Raw genomic sequence first — 23,502 nt, 5'->3', positions numbered from 1 at the left:
TGAAAACTCAACTGCTCATAGTTTTCTCACCATTGTGCTTTTATTTTTGTCAGGTTATATTTATGGTATCTCATTCTTCTGTCACCCACCATTATGATTGCCTTCTTTATGCCTATTGCTTCTCCAGTGTCACTATTTTATTTTTATTATATGAAGACCAGAACTATTTACATTACTCAAGTGTGGCCTCAGGTTCTGTGCAAGTTTAACATAACTTCTCTGCTTCTCAGCTCTGCCTGTCTAGAAATAAACCACAGTAATTTTTTTTGTCTCTTTTTTATAGTCTTATTAATCTACATCACTGCTTTCATGATTGACGTACCTGTATCTCCAGATTCCTCTGTTCCTGTAATGCACTTGTGCATTTGTTTTCCAAGAGGCATGTGGTTTCCTATTCTTCCGAGTAAAATGTATCATATCAGACTTATCTACATTTAAGTCAATTGCTTGCCCTTTCTGCAAGTTTACTAATGTCATCCTGTAATTTGCCGCGCCTCCTCGCTGTATTAACTACACCCCTAATTTAATTTGCAATCTGCAAATCTTGTAAATCTACTTCTAATTCACGAGTCCAAATCATTTATGTAAATTATGAACAATGCTCTGAGCTACAAGCCTTGTGGAACACAATTTTCTACCATTTGTCAATCTGAGTAACTACTATTAGTAGCAACTTTCAGATTTCTAGCCAGCTTGCTGTTCACTCTGCAACTTGTCCTTTTGTTCCCATCACATTCCAAGAAACAATCAAGCTGTGTAAGCAAGGTAATTGGATCAGATCTGCAAGCCCAAATTAGGAGTTTACTGTATCTCTAAAACTATAATTGGGGAAGCAGTTGCAGATAAACCTTGATCTCATTGAATGGGGAAACAGGCTTAAGGTGCTAAACAGTCTACTGCTGTTCCTATGTATTTATATTTACATTTTATTATCAGTTGCTGCTCATCATCCTGTCCTAAATTGATGCTTTTTGGACTCTGTTGTATTATGGGCTTACTGCAATATTTCCATCAGTTTAATCTGCTTCCACAATTAATGCTGTATTCACGCCTTGCTTTTCACTGATAAATTACATGAAGCTCAGGAATTTGCAGATACATTGGTAATTCCATAGTGTGTTGAAATATTGCTCCAATTAAGTGATTTGCATATGTTAATGGGCGACCAGCTTCTCCCAAGGCAATTGAGTGCAAGCAATCTAACATGTTTGGGTTGATCATGCGATTCAGTGAACTGGAGTTGACTTCTAAACTCATTTGCACCTTTTCTGCTTTTAATCCCTCACCTGCACCCATATGCATGTACTCATCTCAATGGAGGATGGGGGGAAGACGGAGGGGAGGGGAACAAGAAGGGTGTCAGGTGGAGACCTCATCACCTTTCTGGCTCCACCAGATTTTTTGGCTCCACCAGATTTTTGGCCAACTGAGTCCTTTAAATGACAAAGTAAGGCCACCACTGGTTTTAACCAAATGGAGGGGTCAGCCATGCCAAAACCATACAAACAAACTCTGGTCTGTTTCTTCTGGATTGCTATTTTGTGTGTTCTCATGTTTAAGCTGTGAAAAGGCCATAAAATCGAGTCCGTCTTCCAAAGGCACCATTCCTATTGTTATCCTGCCTAGGCTGGGTAACACAAGCACTGATCGCTGATCAGATCTAGGATCTTTGTGTATTGCTGAGGATGTATTTTAAAATTCATTATTGTTCTCACTCCCAGCAAATACAGATGGATTTCTTGCAGTTCCAATTTCATCCCAAATGTGTCCAGAGAAGGTTTTGAAAATCTTCAGAGATTTAAAGTCTTAAGCAAATTTAAGACATCCAATTTGCAGCAGTCCACAAAATCTGTATTATTATTTTTAAATCAGAGAGGCCCAGGTATAGAAGAGGTTCTGCTTTAAAAATGACAGTGCAATCTGATGTTCATTACATCACTATTTTAATCAAGATCCTTCTAAGAATTCCACAAAATTAAATCATATCTAATGTACAATTAAATAATGGAAGCATGCACTGAAATAAAGAAATACAATGGAATATAAAATTTAAAACTAGACATTAATGACTAATAGCAAAAGATTAAAATGCCTGTACAGCTCTTCTGGATGTAGAAATTTGAAACTTAATTTTACAATTCATTTGAGTAATAAAGCACTTTACATTCTTGCTAAGTAGAAAGAACTCAATACTAATTGGTTAATTTTATATTCAAGATATCTTTCAAATATTGTCATTATATTTTTCAGCCATTTCCTGATTAACAAGGTAGCAAATATTCAGATCTTTAGTACCTTTGCTTTGTTAGAGGGGTCATGCCACCTCTTCCCCTTTTATAGCATGTTGTTTTATTGCAGATGTACTGGTGAGATGAAATCTCATTATATAGACAATTGTGATGCTGCATCTCACTATGTTAGCACGTCAGTTTTAAACCAGTTGTACTCCAATGTCAGCCCAGATCCAGAGACCACTGTGTCATAGAGTCATATGTGTTAGCGATGGAAAGATGGTAGGAGTGGAGGGCCTGAATGACATTATTGTTACTAGAGAGGCAGTGCTCAACAGACTGGAGGGACTAATTGTGGACAAGTCCCCAGGACCAGATGGAATGCATCCAAGGGATCTGAAAGAAATGGCGGAGGTGATAGTGGATGCCTTGGTGATTATTTTCCAAACGTCGCTGGATTCTGGGGAAGTGCCGGAAGAATGGAAAACGGCTAATGTTACGCCGTTGTTTAAGAAGGGTGGCAGGCAAAAGGCAGGGAATTATACGCCGGTTAGTTTAACGTCTGTTGTAGGTAAAATGTTAGAATCTGTGATCAAGGAGAAAATAGCGAGGCATCTTGAGAAGAATTGTTTGATAGAGCAGACGCAGCACAGTTTCGTTAAGGGGAAGTCGTGTCTGACAAATTTATTGGAGTTCTATGAAGATGTGTCTAGGGCGGTGGATAGAGGAGAGCCGGTGGATGTGGTGTTTCTTGATTTTCAGAAGGCGTTTGATAAGGTGCCTCACAAGAGGTTATTACAGAAGGTCAGGGGGCATGGAGTTGGGGGTAGGGTGTTAGCGTGGATAGGGGATTGGCTGTCAAATAGGAGGCAGAGAGTGGGGGTCAATGGGTGCTATTCAGATTGGCAGTTGGTGACTAGTGGAGTGCCCCAGGGATTGGTGCTGGGGCCTCAGCTACTTACCATTTATATAGATGATCTGGAGGAGGGAACCGAGTGTATGGTGTCGAAATTTGCTGATGACACCAAGATTGGTGGAACGGCAAATTGCGCGGAGGGTGTGGAGAGTCTGCAGAAGGATCTAGATAGGCTGGGCGAATGAGCCAGGAACTGGCAAATGGAATTTAATGTTGGCAATTGTGAAGTTGTCCACTTTGGTAGGAATAATGGTAGGAAGGACTATTACTTACATGGCAAAAAACTGCAGCGTGCGACAGTGCACAGGGACCTCAGGGTCCTTGTTCATGAGTCGCAAAAACCCAGCCTGCAGGTGCAGCAGGTGGTCAGGAAGGCAAATGGGATGCTGGCCTTCATAGCGAGGGGGATTGAATATAAAAGTAGGGAGGTCTTGCTGCAACTGTACAGGGCACTGGTGAGGCCGCAGCTGGAGTACTGTGTGCAGTTTTGGTCGCCGCACTTACGCAAGGATATTTTGGCCTTGGAGGGAGTGCAGAGGAGGTTTACTAGGCTGATACCAGAGTTGAGGGTGTTGAACTATGAGGAGAGGCTGAATAAACTAGGCTTGTACTCATTAGAGTTTAGAAGAATGAGGGGAGATCTAATTGAGACATATAAGATGATGAATGGGATGGATAGGATAGAGGTGGAGAGGCTCTTCCTGCTCAGAAAGGACAGTAGGACTAGAGGGTACAGCCTCAAGATAAGGGGGGGGCAGTTTAGAACAGAGTTGAGGAGGAACTTCTTCACACAAAGGGTGGTGAATCTCTGGAATTCTCTGCCCGTTGAAGTGGTGGAGGCTGCGTCGCTAAATATATTTAAGACGCGGGTTGATAGGTTTTTGATAGGCAAGGGGATTAAGAGTTATGGGGAGAGGGCGGGAATGTGGAACTGAGACATGACAGATCAGCCATGATCTTATTGAATGGTGGGGCAGGCTCGAGGGGCTGGAGGGCCTACTCCTGCTCCTATTTCTTATGTTCTTATGTGTCATACCTCCATTTGTTCTTGATGATTTACCTATGCATTACCTTTAAACACTGAAGTATGATGGAGAATTTGTTCACATTCAATTGTCATTGAATGCTAAACACTTAAACTTGTTTTAAGTATGTTTGGAGATTATTCTTACTTGTTGGGTGATCATACCTCACATGGGGTGTTCAATCGATTCATGAGAAGTGACTTAAATTATTTAATTTTAATTGTCTATCTGTCTACCCAAGAAGATCCACTAGATTTGTGTTCCATCAAGGATTGGTATCCCTATTGTTTTCTTGCAGAGAAGCGAAGAATATGTTGAACCTCAACCACCTACGCAATGAACTCTCAACTTACCAATACATATGCAACAAACTGGCACAAAAAGGGAAGGAGGCCGCTTGCCACTCCTATTGGGCCCCTACAAATTGGCATTGTTAAACCAGTACTTAACTTGCCCAATCCCTACCCCTAGCACCGGAGCTAAATTGAGGGGTTAAGAGAAACAAGATAAATGCTGATCAGTCTCTCCTTTACCTGGGTCATCAGAGAGTTATGAGAATAAATATAGAAAGATTTCAGCCACATGGAGTACTACAGGTGACCCTCAGTAGCCATCCTGTGAACCCAAGAACTGTGTATTCTCATGTTGTTTTGCAGCTCAGATTAAATTCCTGGTGCTTGACTGTGCTGCAAGAATTTTGCAATCAGACTACTTTAATGCCTGGAGTGAACCTCCTGCTACTTTTCTTTTAGAAAATCAAAGCTGAGCTTGCTCACAGTGCTGGTAATTTAATACGACCTTTTAAGATCACCCTGCTTCATGATGAACTCAAGGTTATATTTGATAATGCAATTCAGAATTCAGATTTTATCACATAAACTAGCAAAAGTTAAAACACAGACAATTATTTAACATGAAAAACAATTATGCTCCTGGGATATGTACAGTTTTATACTAATCTTTGCCATCTGCACAAACAACAATATACTATAATGTGAACAAACTGTTCAATTAATTCTTTAATTACATTAACCCAATTCTTTAATGCTCCCACTGGAAGCATGATGCTCATTTTATTAAAGGAATGACTGTCTTATCATGTATATTGAGTGTATACAGTATTATCGTAATGAGTATTGTATAAAAAATGTGCATCAGGGATGCTGGTATTAAGAAACATTGATAATAAAACATTACCATAATTGCTAAGGACGCATTGTTGTCTTTGTGTAAGATGTATTAAATATTGCTTTCTTCCTGGTTACTAAAATCAGAAGGTCAGCAATGAAGATTAAGATCACCATAGCTTGACGTTTATTCCTTTATAGATTATTTCATGCTCTAGCGAACCAAAAAAGCCAGGATTATTTTTTTTGAAATAACATGCTGCTCAGATTTTTTTTTACAATCTTGCCATGGTGGCAGGGAAGAATCTTGAAGGCATAAATTGAGTCAGTTATTGAAGATAAAGTTTTGCTAAATTATATTCTTGTGTAAGAATACCATTATGGTATGGTACATAAATCCTCTTGGTTATGTATCCTGTCGGAATTACCTGTGAGAATGCTGACTTTTTCATGATTAAGATGAAGGGTTTCTTCTCCCACTGACGAAAGCATGAAGTCTAAGGACTGGCCTTGGGCCACACACAAATGATTCTTCATTGATTCTTTGCGACTGTGCCTGAGGCCTGTCCTTGCGTAAAAGTGACTAATGGGTCACCAGCATCAGTGTGCTGAATGGCCTGCCACAAAGTGCCTTTTATTAATGTGTTGTGGCAGGAAGGTATATGGTCAGGCTGAGCCCTGAAATGGATTCATTTGCCGACTGACTGGCGACTTTAGATGTTCATATCCTGCTATTTTATTCAGCCTAATGTCTATAGTTTCCTTCTGTATGTGTTTTTCAGCTAGTTTGATTCAGCATTTTTGCTATTTTGTTGACTATTTTCTTTGACGAATCTTTTACCCTTGAAATCTCTGACAATTTTGAAACAGTAATTCTCATGGCGAGCACTGATCTTTTGATTCTGCTCCATTTGCTTTGAGGATGATTTTACTCTTCTACAGTTACAATTTACAATAATCTGTAGTTTATTTCAAGAATAATGCCTAAAGTTGAATGTCTGTGTGCAAAATGCTTAAATAATGTGAGTAGTATTTTGATGGTTGCTTGTGTATATGTTTTAAACGTGTTTATTCCATGAAGTGCTAGGAGATTTTTATTTTAATTGGATACCTCTTTCCCCAGCGTCCACAGTGATTTTATTCAATTAAACTCATTATCCACCCGTCACTCCACAATATCTAAGACTCCAAATGTACACCTGTTATATTTGTGAGTTTTTATTTAAGTTATGTTAAGGGACGCAGAATCATCAGCTGTTACTTTAAGTGCATCATGCATCCTCCATAACAGCGCTTTCCAAGTACTACTTGTTAAGCAGGGAGTTGGGGCGCAGAGATTCCATTTGTGAGTGGTGATGGTGGATGTGGTTGTGGGCAATGCCTTCCATACTGTATTAAAGAGTCAGCAGTCAAAACAGCGGGATAATAAAGAATGCAAATCATCGGCAGGGGGGTGATGAGTAGGGATGGTTGGGCAGGGAAGTGAGGAGTAGGGATGGTGGGGAGAGAAGTGAGGAGCGGGAATGATAGGGCAAGAAAGCAAAGTGCAGGAAGAAAGTCTCAGGGAGAGGAAGAGCCCTCCTCAAAATTGGGTCACATATGCTACCTCGGGCAAAAATATGGTGAAAGTAAAGGAAACCAGAGGGGCAGATACTTCATAAAATCCCTATAGTGCAGAAGGAGGCTGTTCAGCCCATCATGTCTGCACTAACTCTCTGAAAAAACATCTTGCCCAAGCCCACCCTTCCCCTAGCATATCTTTATAACCCTGAGCATTCACTATAGCTAATCCACCTAACTAACCTACACATCTTTGAGCACTAAGGGTCAATTTAGCAAGGCCAATCCACCTAACCTGCTCATCTCTGGACTGTGGGAGGAAACCGGAGCACCTGAAAGAAACCCACGCAGATATAGGGAGAATATGCAAACTCCACACAGACAGTCATGCAAGGCCAGAATCGAACCTGGGTCCATGGTGCTAATTATAACACTGACAATCTGTTTCCAAGATTGAATTTGTTGCTTGCAAGAACCTTGCACTGAATCTTGCTGCTGGTTGAAGACATACTCAAACAAAAATAAGATTGATAGAATTACCATCAGAATGCCTTTGAAATTGCACTAAAGTAAAAAGCAATGGACAATCCTATCTCTCAATTATATTGCACCAACAATGGCTCAAAGCAAAAACTATGAAATGTTCAGATTTGAAATGTTAATCTGCCAATATATTTGTGACTTTTAATAAACCAAGGAAAAATCTCAGCCTAACTATTAACAAAGTGTCAATCTGAGTAAATTAAAACCGAATAACACATATCCTGCAATATGCTCCAATGAGGAACCATGCATCTGATGGGTTGACTTTTGACTGAATAATAAATGCCACTATCTTCCAGAAAATAGCGAATCGTGATTGATGTTAACTCACTGTCATCTATTGTAATGCTTCCCGTGCTCATTCCACTTATCTGAAATTCCTACATAAAAACAGTTCAACGAATACAGAAATCCATTATGTTGCTGCTTCTTCCATCAGTTAATTCCAATCAGTTAATTCCAAGATTAGCCTCCAGCCAAGACAACATGGAGAGCATTGTATTTTAGCTTAGTGGGGGCACAAACAAGGTACTAGATCCAGGGGTCAGATCTCAATGCAGGTTATTGCCTTCAGAAGAGAGGTGGCAATTTTACAAACATAGAAGTTAACACTTTTCTAAATCTTTGTTCTGCTGGTACGATGTAACTAAATCCAATGAGTGCTGACTGTGCAGTGCAATTAATTTGAATATGTCAGTTGTAATGGGTACCTAGAGACATCATTATGAACTAATGCACTATAGCATGGAGTAGCATGACATGAGTTTGCAATCATGATATCTCACATGTTTTGTGGTGAAAAGTTGCAACTGCCGAACAGAAATAAGGAGCAGCACCAGATAACTCTGCAATGTATGTGACCTAATTACATCATTCAAGTGGAAAGAAAACACACTGAAGTTGAAGGCAGGATGGCATCTAAAATACAGTACATTCTGAATTACTCCAATCTGCTAACAAAATTATTGATATGATTCAGAGCTAAATGTAATTAACTGAGGGCATACGGAGAGTGAGAAAATGTTAGAAAAAAATCCCTTTGAAATGGTAATGTATTCAGCAAAATATTGAACCCCATTAATTTGCAGTTTGACAAATTCATATGTGCTCTGTGACTGAATATGGGGGTGGATTTTGACTTTGTGCAGTAGTGTAAAATGAATGATCATTTATCACCAGCTATTCCATTTTACATCTCTCCTGAACTTTTATTTCCATTACCAGCAGAAGAATATTTAATATGGCAGCTGTATGGTAGAGTTTTTTAAGAACATTATGTGCTAGGTGGCTGCACATTATCCTCGAAATAGGATTGGAAAGTACTCAATTTAGCAGCTCGGCAAGCACTGCCACCTGTATTGTGTAAGGTGGCAGCGTTCATCTTGCCTGGAAGCTTCTAAAAATTTAAATTGGATACAAATTCTCCTGTTCAAAATTTCTGTGTCTTATGATTTGGAGAAAGGGGCTTTGTGGATAATAAATCTTTAATTAATTTCAGCATCAAAAAGCAAACTAAACTTCAGAACTCTCCAGTGGCATCCTACCAAATGTATTTGGGAGAATAGGTCCGTCTGTGTCAGAAGCAGTAAAGCTGTTGCCCAATAGATGACTATCAGGGCCTCTGGAGGCTGCACTGCAGAAGTCAGAGGCCCTCAAAACACCACGTGTTGTGCTCATCATGTACTTTGTGTGGTGCCTCAGGCCAATAAAGGTGTGAGCACAGATGTCGTGCCTGTGCATATCACTTTGAATCATAATATCCCTACAATGCAGAACAAGGCCATTCAGCCCATCAAGTCTACACTGACTCTCCGAAAGTATTCCTCCCGTCACCATTGCTCCACAATTTTCCTACCTTTCGTTCCATCTGCTGCATCGTATCACAATATCCAATTAGCCAAATTCCTGCAATAAAAGCCACCAACAAAAATATTTACAGAACATTTGGATTGTTATCCAAAAACACACAAATAAAAATACATACATGTATTTACACACACGAAAAAGGTGGAATTATTCACCCTTCAGTGTCCCCATAGTGCCTATCTTGTGGGTGCCTTTTCGTGTCCAACTGTTCCTATGAAGTGCTACCAGTGACTGCAGTATGGCTGGTTGTGACATGAGTATTGAGATTCAAAGCCAATAATGGCAGCAACCTGACTCTGCATGACAGCAACGAGGATCTCATAACCCCTTTCTGAGCTTCTACTGCTGCATTGAGATTGAATGACTTCTCCCTGTGTTGCAATGGAAGTTGAGACAGCAGCTGCGAACCACTGGACCACAACTAGGTCCAAAGGTGCTGTCATGGGGAGTTAGTCATGATTTCCATGCTGGACAGAATGGGCTTCAAACTTCAACTGCCAAATTGGAGTTGGATTTCTCCTCGACATTGGCAGGGAGGCTGGCAGATCTGTCAGCATAACCAACATCTTAGCACGCATGTTTCTCAAAGTTCTGCTAGATATCACCCCATCAGCTGAGCCCCCAGCAACAGATCCTATCTGTGTTCTTGCCAACTGGGGAGCTAACACAGGAGTTTTCCTCTTCTCCCTGGCTTGCTTACTGCCCACCTACACTCACTGACTCACCAAGTGCGGACTCTGACTCTTTGTAACCTTGTAAGGTCTGTACAGTGTCAATATTTGATCTGTTGGGTGTGTGTGTCAGATCAAGTGATGTTAAGAACATAAGAACATAAGAAATAGGAGCAGGAGTAGGCCATCTGGCCCTTCGAGCCTGCCCCGCCATTCAATAAGATCATGGCTGATCTGTCGTGGCTCAGTTCCACTTTCCCGCCCTCTCCCCATAACCCTTAATCCCCTCTCTTATCAAAAACCCATCAACCCGCTTCTTAAAAATATTTAGCGAGGCAGCCTCCACCACTTCAACGGGCAGAGAATTCCAGAGATTCACCACCCTTTGAGTGAAGAAGTTCCTCCTCAACTCCGTTCTGAACTGCCCCCCCTTTATCTTGAGGCTGTGCCCCCTAGTCCTACTGTCTTTTTTGAGCGGGAAGAGTCTTTCCACCTCTATCCTATCCATCCCATTCATCATCTTATACGTCTCAATGAGATCTCCCCTCATTCTTCTAAACTCTAACGAGTACAAGCCTAGTTTATTCAGCCTCTCCTCATAGCTCAACCCCCTCAACTCCGGTATCAGCCTAGTAAACCTCCTCTGCACTCCCTCCAAGGCCAAAATATCCTTGCGCAGGTGCGGCGCCCAAAACTGCACACAGTACTCCAGCTGCGGCCTCACCAATGCCCTATACAGCTGCAGCAAGAGTTGCCTCCTTCTCAGCAGTCAGCACCAATTCTCACTTTTTAGCATGAGGCTGCTGTATCCAGTTAGCAGCTCTTTGATATCTGAAAATGAACAATCAGAAGGAAATCATGCAGCAATAATCTGCTCATTGACCATCCATTTGGGATCTATCAGCTCCTGACCACATCACAGCCTTGGTCCAGACATGGCTAAAAAAGCTGAGGAGTGATTAGAGTGAGGAGAGATTAGAGTGATCAAGGCAGTATTTGACTGAATGTGGCATCAAGGAAGCTAGCAAAACTGGAGTCAATTGGAATCAGGGAATCTCATCTATGGCTGAAATCATACTTGTCATGAAGATGGTTGTGGTTGTTGGAGATCTATTATCTCAGTCTCAGTACATTACTGCAGAAGTTCCTTTGGATGGGGTTCTGGACACAACTGCCTATAGCTTCATCATCAATGATCTCACCTCCATTATAAGGCCAGAAGTGGGGTTAAATGCTGATTATTGCACAATGTTTAATACCATTCAGGATTCCTCATACTCAGAACAGTTCACGTCCATATACATATACAGCAAGAGTGCAAAACCATTCAAGCTTGGGAGGTTAAGTGGCAAGTAACGTCTATGCTACACACGTGCCAGATAATGACCACCTTCAACAAGAGAGAATCTCCCCTTGACTTCTCCCCTTGATGACATCCTAGGGGTTACCATTGACCAGAAACTGAACTGGATCAGCTTTATAAATACTAAGGCTACAAGAGAAGCTCAGAGGCTGAGAATTATATGGCAAGTACCTCGAAGCTCATTACTATTGGAACAAAACAGCTGATTTGATTGACATCCCACCCACCACCTTAAATATTCATTCCCTCCACCACTGGCATACAGTGACATCTACAAGATGCACTGCTGAAACTCCACCAAGCTCCTTCATCAGCACCTTCCAAACTGTGACCTTTACCACCAGTAAGGACAAGGGCAGCAGATACGTGAGAAAACCATCACTTGCAAGCTTTCTTCAAACCTACGCACCATCCTGATTTGGAACTATATCATCGTTCCTACATTGTTGCTGAGTCAAAATCCTAGAACTCACTTCCTGACAGCACTGTGGTTTATCTATACCATATAGATTGCAATGCTTCAAGAAGGCAGTTCACCACTATCTTCTCAAGGGCAATTAGAGATAGGCAAAAAATGCTGACTTAGCCAGCAATACCCACATCTTGTGAAAAAAAACAAATTACTTTGGCATTTAAGGCACTATTTCAGAAAACATTGTGAACCATGGGACCTCATCATAAGCGGTTTGTTAAACTCTGGTAAAAATGTTCATTTGAGATAATGGTCTTGATCTCATCTATATTGGTGACTTCACAATTGCAGTTTTCTGTTGAAGACACTCAGATACAGTCAAACAATAACGATGAGTTACTGGGGAGCTGCCTGACTTCGTTTTTTAACATGATGTGCTGTAAAGTGTCTTGCTTCTTGCAATAGCCAATATAGAATGCTCTTCCATTGAGAATCAACAGACCATCAAAACAGTTGAAAACATTCTTGCACCTAACTTCTGTCGCGTCTGCATTCCCACAGTGCATGCAAAGCTACCTATGAGTGGTGTGTTTATTTTCTCAGGAAACAATTCAGTTTGTTACTCAGGTCACCTGCCAGCAAGATCTTCCTGGCTCTTTTGAGCTTTGTCATTGGCCAAGCTTTCTTTTTCAAATGGGACTACATGTTGGTTGGTCTTTCACAATTTCTGCCCGAGTCTTAACCAAGATCTAATCCATAATCATGGAACTTTGTCCAGTAATTTATTTGCAAGTGTTTGTTTGAATTTGCAAAGAAAGATATTGATTACTGAAGAAGGCAGTATATAAATGCAGTGTTGATTTTACTAGTAATAGTTAAGATTTTCCCACATGGTAAATCAAAAGTACACTGTTTTCTGATGAATGAGAAATGTTCCAGATTCGAAGCAAAAAGGCTTAGATTTGCTTCCAATGATCGAGAAGCAGCTTCCACTCTTCAGCTTGTTTACAGTAGCCCAGAGACTTGTTGCAGGCTTCAGAGGAGAGCTTTCTGCCAACTAGAACCAAAGAATCCCTACAGTGCAGAAGGAGGCCATTTGGCTCATCGAGTCTTCTTCAACTCTCTGAAAGAGCATCCCACCTATGCCCTCCCTTCTCCCTTCACCATGGCAAATCCATCTAACCTACACATCTTTGGACACCAAGGGGCAATTGATCATGGCCAATCATCCTGACCTGCACACCTTTTAGACTGTGGGAGGAAACCAGAGCACCTGGAGGAAACCCATGCACAGATATGGGGAGAATGTGTAAACTCTGCGCAGAGAATTACCCCAGACATGGAAACTGAACCCAGGTCCCTGGGTGCTGTAGGGCAACAGTGCTAACCACTGTGCTATTGCACTTGCCCAGCTGTGCCTTCCGTGCACAGCACAAGCAATGGTGTGGGACTCTTTAACCAATCAGAGTGAAGTATTCCTATTGAGATATGCAGACTGTAAACTAAGAAGTTAAAAAAAAGGAAATAGAAGTTAATTTTAGTAAAAGCAAAATATTGCAGAAGGTGAAAATCTGAAATAAAAACAGAAAATGCTGGAAAAACACAGCAATCTCACAGTATCCATGGAGAGAGAAACAATTCTGTGTGACTTCTTCAGGGCCCCTTCCAAACCATGACCTATACCTTGTAAATGGACAAGAACAAGTTACATTTATTTTGTTGTTTCCTTATAATTTTAATATTGGGACATGCAAATTGGATTAAGGATTAGTAATTCAGAGAAAAAGAGAAAATAGTGAAATGATTTTATTTTTGAAATATTTGCAGCATTTTCTCTGAGGAAATGAGGTTCCACACTTATAAAATTAAATGTTCATGTCTAGAAAGGTTGTGAATCTTAAATCGTCACTGAATATGTCTTTTTAATAACTTCTGAATGCACTAGCCCTAATTTTCCCAGTCATTCTTCAGGGAAATTCAATGTGTCAGGGCCTAAGTTTATGCACTACAATGATTCTGGTGCCAAGTCTATCAGCAAGGTGCACATTTTTGCATTTTATGGAGGAGCAGAGTACCTCTGACAGCAAGTTCTGGAATATAACATTTAAATGCACTCGTTGGTCTTAGATTTGCCCTGTAAAAAAGGTTAGTGCCCATAGCCTTGCTGTTGGTATTACATCAAAATCTTGGCCACTGTATTATTCTGAGGCTATGGCCATGATTTTAACATCCCGCCTGTCACAGGAATCAGAGCGGGCGAGGGGAGGGTAATGAAAAGGTCCAGTGATCTCGGGCAGGACTTTACGGTTTCAGGATGAGCAAGGCTGTAAAACCCGTCCTACTGAGTGCGGGCTCAACTAAGTACAACATTTGCCTTTTGTAACTGTTTTTCTTGCCAAGAGTTTTGAATAAAAATAAATGTTTAGTATGTAACTGTGACTGATTTGCTTTATTGACTGTTCACATAAGAGCCAGAATTTTCTTACTTAAGTAGCAGTGCTGGATGCATGGGTTGAATTTTTTTAGACCATTACTTCCCTGGTATTCCATTCATATAGCTGAAAGTTAGAGTTAGGACATGGACGCCCTTGGCAAACAAGTATGTTGAAATGGCTAATAAATGGCAGGTAACTGCATATCTTATACTTGGATTTTTGGATTGATTTTATAGAGATTGAAGAATTAAAGTTATCTATTGATGCACAAACTTTACTGCTTCTGCCATGTTTGTATTTCAAGAATGCCCTGACACCCTGGTGGTAAAATATTATTCGTGCAATGGCCTGCTGTGTTCATGATTGGACACTGCAAAAGCCCCTTGAAGAACTGATCCTGAAGACAGAAGGAGAAATTTTTTGCTCACACTAGCAGCAGGAATCATGGTTGGCAGTGGCACTTAATTTGGCAGAAGACAAAAGGATTTGTTTTTCAACAGTGGGATAAACAGCAGTAATTTTGTTCTTCCAGTTTTCAAGGTGAGTGAGCTTCTCGGTGAGTTAAGCTTCCCAATGAACAAAGTTGAGAAGGCCTTTTTGCATGGATTAGCATCTCATAAATGATTTTTAAATGGCCACCTCACCAGTTTGCCTTCCAAATTAAGTTGCCTGCCAGCAAAGTTTCGGAATGCACAGTTTCATGACTGTATATAAGAGATATGCACCTGGTGAACTTCACCTCTTCCACATCTTTGAGGTCCATAGATGTTGCATTCCGCTTTTGGGGGCCTCACGTAACTTCACTTTGGTGCTGTTAGCAAATGTTGCACCAAGACTGGACAAGGGAGACAAACAAAAGCTGGTGGTGTGGGAGTTGATGCATGGAGGTGGGCTGGAAGGGTCAAGTGAAGGCTAAACAGGGGAAACAGGCTGATGGAAGAACAGTGACAGGAGTGTCCCTGGAACGTGGGGAATGTCGGAGGGAGAGGTTGGGGAAAGTGTCCAGGGAAGTCAGGGTGGGTAGTGGCTTTGAGGGTGAGGTTGGTGGTGTTGATGGTGGGATCCATTATCCTTTCCATGCTGCCAAGGTAATAGCTGTCTCCAAAACTTTGGGGTTGTGGAGACAAACAGAAAAGTGTCTGTGAGAGGCTTTTTGCCACTTGACTTCATCACCCTAGTCAAAGAGCAATGCTTTCATATGCATTCAGTTTGAATGGGAGAAAGACCCATCTCTGACCCTCCAAAATGACCTTTGTCTTAAAAAGGATGGGGATGCCATGTCTAGACAAGAGGCTAGATGAAGAGCTTAGCATTCCCTGCTGACTTAGAGATGGAGGGAAACTTGTATAAAAGATTTAATGTATCAGTGCAATCCATTCACACCCAGTGAGGCCTCAATGCTGAAGGTAGCCTTGCTTCAGTAATCGTTCTCATCCAGTGGACAAGCAGGGTACGTTGCCGGTTAGATAAGGGCACGTGAGCAAGAGCCTGAGCAGCTGGGCCTCTATTCGGTCAAGAAGCTTGCAAACATGGGCAACTGCAAAGGTGTGCAATGGCCCGACCATGGACGTATCACCAGTGGTGCCTTTATCTAGATATGACCAAAAGTCGGTTTCTAAGGCTTGGAGATATGATTATTCATATCCATGTGTTTCTCCAATATGAGCTGTGGTTGCAGGGGTTCTGGGGAAGTAGTGCAGAGCTCCTGGCTAGAGTGTTTGGCTGCCATTTAAATATAGCAGCAGGACATTTGATCCCATGAAATAATGGTGGGGCAGGGTGACTTCCTGTCTGCCCTCTAATAGATTTGGTGAATTTCTCATTAATGCAAAACTAATGAGCTGAAAAGCAAAAGAGTATGTTCATTCATTCACCCACCATCCATCAGGAATGACACCAACTTTTCCCCTCACAATCGGACTTGGTTTCCAGAATGGAAAATTCCACCCAGAGAGCAGGTTGTCGTATCACAAAGTGACATTCATCAGGTTGTGCATTTTTATAGTGAGTGGAATGACAGTAATTGGCCTCTGAGAATAGAGGAAGACTTTAGACAACAGGACGAGAGTAAATGAGGGAACTGTTGTTGAAACTTCGTACAGTGGTGTGCTTGTGTAATTTTTCTGTTTTCTGTCACAATATAAGTATGTTGATGTATGTCTTGGGCCAGTTTATTACATGTTAACCTGATAACACATTGCAAAGCCCATGTCTTGTGTGTGAATTGCCTTCAGTTTTCTGAGTTCTACTGGTTTTCTTCAAGAATCTGGTTGACAGTGGGAAAGCTGCATTTTGCAAATCAGTTACTTCATTTTTTTTGTTTCTATTCCAATTCAATCCAATCCAGTCCGGTTCAGAGTCTCAACAAGTTGAGACGTTCCCGATCCAACCTGACCTAAGCTTCGGAGTTGAGGAGGAACTTCTTCACTCAAAGGGTGGTGAGTCTCTGGAATTCTCTGCCCATTGAAGTGGTGGAGGCTACCTCGCTAAATATATTTAAGTCACGGGTAGATAGGTTTTTGATAGACAAGGGAATTAAGGGTTATGGGGAGAAAGCGGGAAAGTGGAACTGATCCACTTCAGATCAGCCATGATCTTATTGAATGACGGGGCAGGCTCGAAGGGCTAGATGGCCTTCTCCTGCTCCTATTTCTTATGTTCTTATGACAAAACAGGGCTCTCACCTCTTGTCTTGGGCTTGATCTAGATGATCCAAGCTGATTGGAGTAGGTGTAGCTCCTCCTCCAAAGTTTGATCTCATTTTCATCTTAGCCAAAAGGCCAAGATGCCACTTTAAAAAATTACTTCAAATGAAGCTGAAATGTAACCTAATGACTTCAACCAAGTACAGCATGTTGATACTACACTTGATCTTAGCCAAAAGACCAAGAAGATGTTAGCCAAAATTTTTTTTTTAAACTTTATTCCAATCCAATCAAGTCAAATTAAACCCAATTCAGAGTCCCAACAAGTTGAGACATTCCCGATCCAAGCTGACAAGACAGGGCTCTCACCTGCTGTCCTGGGCTTGATCTACATGATCCAAACTGACTGGAGTAGGTGTAGCTCCTCCTCCAGGGCTTGATCTTATTTGCATCTTAGCCAAATGGCCGAGATGCCGCTTTAAAAAATTGCTTCAAATGAAGCTGAAATGTAACCTAATGACTTCAACCAAGTGCAGCATGTCGATACTACACTTGATCTTAGCCAAAAGGCCGAGAAGCGATAGCCTGTCACAGATACTACACTTGATCTTAGCCAAAAGGCCGAGAAGCCAAAATTAAACACAAAATTTGCATGTTTTGAATTAGTCAGTGCCTGATTTATTGCAGGTAGCAGTGGTTCAACAGATCACAAGACGACATTTTGGAGCATCTCGCTCCAGACGAGAGATTTGGGGACCGATTCTCCCAAAAAAATTCTAAGTGCTGAATTGGCAGAAGAATTGGTGTAATTCACGATTGCTTTTTCAGTGGGAGGTCAGACTTGAATCTCCCACACAACTGTGCACTGCAGAAGTCACAATTGTGAATATCATTAAAAGCTCAGGGGGTGGGCCTGTTCACACTGGAGTCTGACAGTTCTGGAACGCTGCGCATGCAGAGTGGCCACGGACTGTCAGACTGCAGTTTGCCGGCCAGCTTAATTGCTGGCCAGCCCAGGACCCTCGCAGTATTACCCCTATACACCCTCCACGACCAATCTCCAGCCCCACTCCCCCACTCCATCCCCCAGAGGCAGATCCCTCTGGCAGACCACATCCCTGCAGACCGTCCCAATTGCTAGCCTCCCTCCAGCTCCGACTGATCTTATCTGCAGAGTGGCAGTGGGACCCCCTCCCCACTGATTGCCCCTCGGCCCCAGCCACATTAGGCCCTGCCACCTTGGCAATGCCCAATGCTTAGTGGACAATACTAAGATGCCACCTGGGCATGGACATTTGCCCAGGAGCACCACACACCCACCGCCCAACCCCTGGAGGGTTGGGGGGGGGGGTGGCGATTGCGGGGTGTCTCGCTAATTTTGGGAGCTACTCTAAACCTTGCCGGAGTGAAATACTCCTGGTGGGGTGGAAGATGCTAAAAGGCTCAGAGAATTCAGTCCCAGGCCCGATAATGACATTTAAAATAGATTTAAATCAGTTACCTTCCCGCTGGCTTCCAGCATGGTCTCGACTGTACTTGCTCTCCAGCTGTGGGAGACACGCGTGCATCAGGAATGCATCTATGAATCCCACGAAATGGCTGACCTGCGCATCTCCCAATCTGATGTGCCAAAAAAATGTGTGCATTGGATGGGAGAATCGGGCCCTTGATGTGTCTCCTGTTTGATGATGTATCACATGGCTGAAATCTGTGTAAAATTCTATTAAGTCCTATTCAAGGAAGGAAGAAATGAGTTTGTGCTTCATTAGAATGAAGTGTATTTGAAGGAAAAGTCAGTAAAAATTGAAATAAAGTGCTGTAGTCAATGTGTCGGTTTGTGCAATAGCTCATCTTTATGTGGCATCATGTGGTGTAGAAAACAGGTTTAAGAACATAAGAACATAAGAACATAAGAAATAGGAGCAGGAGTAGGCCATCTAGCCCTTCGAGCCTGCCCCGCCATTCAATAAGATCATGGCTGATCTGTCGTGGCTCAGTTCCACTTTCCCGCCCTCTCCCCATAACCCTTAATCCCCTCTCTTATCAAGAACCCATCAACCCGCTTCTTAAAAATATTTAGCGAGGCAGCCTCCACCACTTCAACGGGCAGAGAATTCCAGAGATTCACCACCCTTTGAGTGAAGAAGTTCCTCCTCAACTCCGTTCTAAACCGCCTCCCCTTTATCTTGAGGCTGTGCCCCCTAGTCCTACTGTCTTTTTTGAGCGGGAAGAGTCTCTCCACCTCTATCCTATCCATCCCATTCATCATCTTATACGTCTCAATGAGATCTCCCCTCATTCTTCTATCTTAAATCTTCATAGGAGACAATCCGGATCTCAGATGTGGTGCTTTGGGAATAGATAAAAAGTACTTCTTAGGCTGGTCAGACCAGAAATCTAAAATAACGTGTAGCTGTCCCATCCGATTCAAGACAAGAAAGAATAATGTTATTGTTGTTCACCAACACATATGTGTCACTAATACCCTGAAGTGCTGCTGGGTTGTGTAAAATGAAACAGTTAGTAACATTTTCAGGATCTTGTAGAAACTGCTTATGTTATTGAAATCTTGCCCAGATGAAGTACAATTCTAAATGTCATCATTAAAATCTCCAATGTATATTCAATTACTATTTCACGCTGGCGTAAATCCCATCTACTCATTGTGCATGATTTCGTGCTGAGGAGCTGTGCCATGCCTTTGAAACATTGTCTCTCATTATCTCAAAAAGAAAGACTTGCATTGAAAGAATACAAAGGGAGAACATAAAGAATTATACCTATGGGTTAATGTTTTAGCCAGCACCTGACCTACAGTCTTTGCATAAATCTGCTGCCTTGCTTGTAATTGGCAAGGAGCAATGAGCCACAAGTGTAGACAAGATAGTTGATATGTATGTCAATGGTAATTGTAGTTTCAGCTAATACTTTTTTCTGCAGAATATTTCCTTATAACATTGATGCTCTGATTCTCATTAGATGTATAAATATATAGGTAGGTTCAATGACTTCCCAAGACCTTGGGAAGTTCATACTGGCAAGGGAGTACCCTAGGTACAAATATAGTTATTCAAGAAATTACTTCAGGCATTGCTGACTGACTTACACCTTTGGCTAGCTCAGTCAGAACTTGAAAGGTGTCAGCAGCAGAGTGGTCACTTTTGATAGCATTAGTAGAGGATAATTGATGTTTGTCTGACTCACTCAATCTTATTTTAACTTATCGTGTGAGTTATTTTTGTCCATTAAACCTATGCTAAATGTTGAATTTGAATTAATTTGAAGTGTCATTTTGATTCTTTTTTTTAGCTCATTGTGGAAGTGATAAAAAGTGTTTTACCTGACCTGTATAATAATAATTAACTTGAGATTTATTATGCCCACTGTCAACATAAGTTCAAGCTTATTACATTCCCCAATTCTGACATTGGACATTTGTCCTGTTCATCATCATGAAAACACAAAAAAAAGCTGAATTTATCAAGTTTGACCAAAGCATTATTCATTTTGTCTCAAAGAAGGAATAAAATCCTCAAGGTATGCTCAGATATAATTTGGCCCTTGGTTTTAAAATTCAATTCCTTATAAATTAGTTCTCTTAATATCTTTGATTTTGCTCTTGCCTTCCCCTTGACAAAAGGACATTAAATGACCAGTCAAATATATAACACTCACATTTTTTAACATGTTTCTTGGAACTTTCTTTTCGGCCCTGACTTCAACTTTATTAAGTAATATTAGATCAAATGGGATAACGATAATTATTTCACAGGAGTAATTGGTTAAAATCCCATCAGCAGGATATTGTCTTTAATGGGAGTGAGGCATGGTCATAGGTGGAGTTCCACAGAGTCCATTTTGTGACTTTGCTGTTCCATTGTTTTCTTTATTTGTTAGAATCAAAGAATTTCTATGACACAGAAGAGGGCTATTTGGCCCATCATGTCTGCACCAGCTTTCTGAATGAGCAAACCATCTAGTACCATTACCCCCCTGGCTTTCTCCCAGTAACCCTGCATATGTTTCCTTTTCAAATAAGAGCCTAGTTCCCTTTTGACTGTTTCAATTGAACTTGCCTCCACCACACATTCCGGCATTGCATTCCAAACCCTAACCTCATTCTGCATCAAAAAGTTTCTCCTCACACATAATTGCTTCTTTTACTAATTTAGATCTGTGCGTTCTTGTTCTCAAACCTTTCACAAGTGGAAACAATTTCTCCCTATCTATTTTGTCCAGAACCCTCATGATTTTGAATACCTCTATCAAATCTCCTCTCAACCTTCTTTTCTCTAAGAGGAACAGTCCTAACTTTTCCAACCTCAATTTTCTGCATGAGGGCATTAATCAATTCATTCATAAAGCAAAGCTGATGAACAATGTGTATAGAAACTATTATATCATTTATGAAAAGGGAGCTTGATGATTAGTTAATTGCTACGTTTTCAAGTAAAAGCTATCAAAACCATGTTGTTTGTCATGCAAAGCGAATAAGATTTTGGGTTTTAATTCTAGAGCTATAAATATAAAGCAGAGATCACTATACTTGGGCTAAACAAACTTCAAATTGACTCTGTGGCAACACTGCCTGAATCAGAGGTTTGTGCACTGAAAGCCCTCCAGCAGGATTTAAGCACATAATCTAGCCTAAAACTCCCAAGCAGTTCCGAAGGAATGGCACTACATTAATGGAGATACATTAAACAAAGGCCTGTCCTTTGTTCAAGAAAATGTAAAAAAAATACCATAGCACTTCTGAAAAACATGTAAGTTGCTCATTGGTCTGCCCACCATTCATCCACAAGTCAGGATCGTTAGTCACACCCCATTGTTGTTTGTAGCAAAGTGACTGCTATGTTAGGCTACGTAATAATTGTAACTATATTTCAGAATTAATTATTTGATTGTGAGTTGCTTTGGAATAAGCCGAGGACATTAAAGATATGCAAGTTCTTCCTTTCTTCTTTAAACAAAGCTTTGAAATATCCACGTTGGGTATATAACCTTTTTTGGTTTCTTCAAACGTTGACTGATATTAGGTTTGAGCAAATGTGCAGAAGAGAACTGCCAGGATGATTACCTAGGGACTATCTAGATTAATGCCTAAGGAGATCAATTTAAAAAATAAATATTTCAATCAGATGTAGAAGAAAGACTGATCATATGTTGAGTAAATAATGTTACATAAAGTAACTTTACTTTTGATACAAGGAAAATACTATATCCTTTGAGGGCCGGTGTGGGCTGCATATTATGCAAAGTCTTGAAATAGAAACATGAAATTGGAAAGATTACACTCCCATTCTATACATTAAACAGCAATGTATTTGACTCTTAACTATTCTCAGAAATAGCCCTGGGAGTTATTCAGTTCAAGGGCAGTTAATGATGGACAATAGATTTTGGACTCACCAGTGGCATCTACATTCCAAGAAAGCATAAAGAAAAAAAAACAACTATAGTTGTTCTCTAGCCATTGTTTCATTAATCAGTCTCAGTATTGCTAATTATCAAAAGTCTCAATAGCCTTTCCTAAGTTCAATTCAGCCATTTCTAGTGTTTACTACACATCAAAAGATGTAGAGATGCACATGCCTGAAAATTAAGGAGTTATATTTTATACTTTTTTTCAGCATTATCATATGCTCTGATTTCCCTAAGACTAATTCAGATCGTTCAACTCCCCTCACTCACTCTGATCCCTCAGATAGGAGGCTCACAGTTGTCTGCTTTTGAACAATAGTGTTTTCACTGACCAATTGTGGTAGTCTGAGACATCTGGTGAAATATTTTTTCTGTCTCTGCCGAACTTCTTCAGATGGAGCCATAGATCAATTTTAGCCACACCAGCCATTGTGGGTAACATGAGCTTGCATAGTTCTCTATTTTAAAATCATAAATGTAGTCTGCAACCTGTATCCTTCAATTCTGTAAAGTGAGGTGGCCCAGGTTGTGAATGTGTGTTAATTAGTAGGGGGTGAACCAGAAGAGAAGGCGAGGTTTGTATGATGGTCATTTGAAGACAAATATTCAGAGCATTCGGGAAAAAAGCAGATTGCTCCTGTCCCCAGATTTTAAAGAAAAGGGCAGAACAAGTGTATGGTCCAACTCCATTTATCAGGACATCATATATTCAGTCCTTGGTTACCTGCCTATGCCTCAACTATTCTTCACCTTGTTCTTTATCATCAATTACACATATCTATGATCCCTAGCTTTATAGTCACCGTAGAGGATAATTATGGCAATTAATAGTTGTTATTTCAAAATAGAAATGAATAATGCAGATGTTGCCCACAGTACTCTGTACGCCAGAAACTGCTGTGCCTATGAAGGTCAGCTAGAACCTGAAAAATTGTATCATTGCTCATGATCTGCAGCACAGCAGCAAAGGAAACGATCAGTTAGCATAGTAATGTAAGGCATTATAAAAGTTTGCCCCTTGGACAAAGTGAAGGAAAAAAAATGCATGGTTGACTGGGAACAAATGTATTCTTGGGACGAGGGCACATTTTTTCCAATATCCTGCCAACTACGCCTGTCAGTTACAGCATAATTATTTAGCTTGATAGGTACAGCAAAACATGTAAAGATTGAAACTCACCAATGATGTGATGCCTATGTTGTGTCGTATGCTTCAGCACGACTTGCAACCAAACTGCAGGCCAAGTATTACACTACTTGTGGTTACCAGGCTGCTGAACTTTT

At 41.0% G+C, this 23,502-nt stretch overlaps 1 protein-coding gene, 1 non-coding gene and 1 pseudogene across 10 annotated transcripts in view; 1 reads left to right on the top strand and 2 right to left on the bottom strand.

Annotated features, from left to right (window-relative positions):
• The window catches only part of dmd (dystrophin), a 1,714,977-nt gene that overhangs the window by 1,071,965 nt on the left and 619,510 nt on the right, over nucleotides 1-23,502 (top strand). The window lies entirely within an intron of this gene.
• LOC145353561 (U2 spliceosomal RNA) lies at nucleotides 16,855-17,046 on the bottom strand. Its single transcript, XR_013888732.1, has one exon. It is a non-coding gene; the product is annotated as a U2 spliceosomal RNA (small nuclear RNA).
• Nucleotides 17,276-17,427, bottom strand: LOC145353544 (U2 spliceosomal RNA; annotated as a pseudogene).

This window comes from Carcharhinus amblyrhynchos, chromosome 15 (genome assembly GCF_965287045.1).
Source record: "Carcharhinus amblyrhynchos chromosome 15, sCarAmb.v2.hapA, whole genome shotgun sequence".
NCBI classification, from domain to species: domain Eukaryota; kingdom Metazoa; phylum Chordata; class Chondrichthyes; order Carcharhiniformes; family Carcharhinidae; genus Carcharhinus; species Carcharhinus amblyrhynchos.
This window is presented reverse-complemented; position numbering and strand designations above follow the sequence as displayed.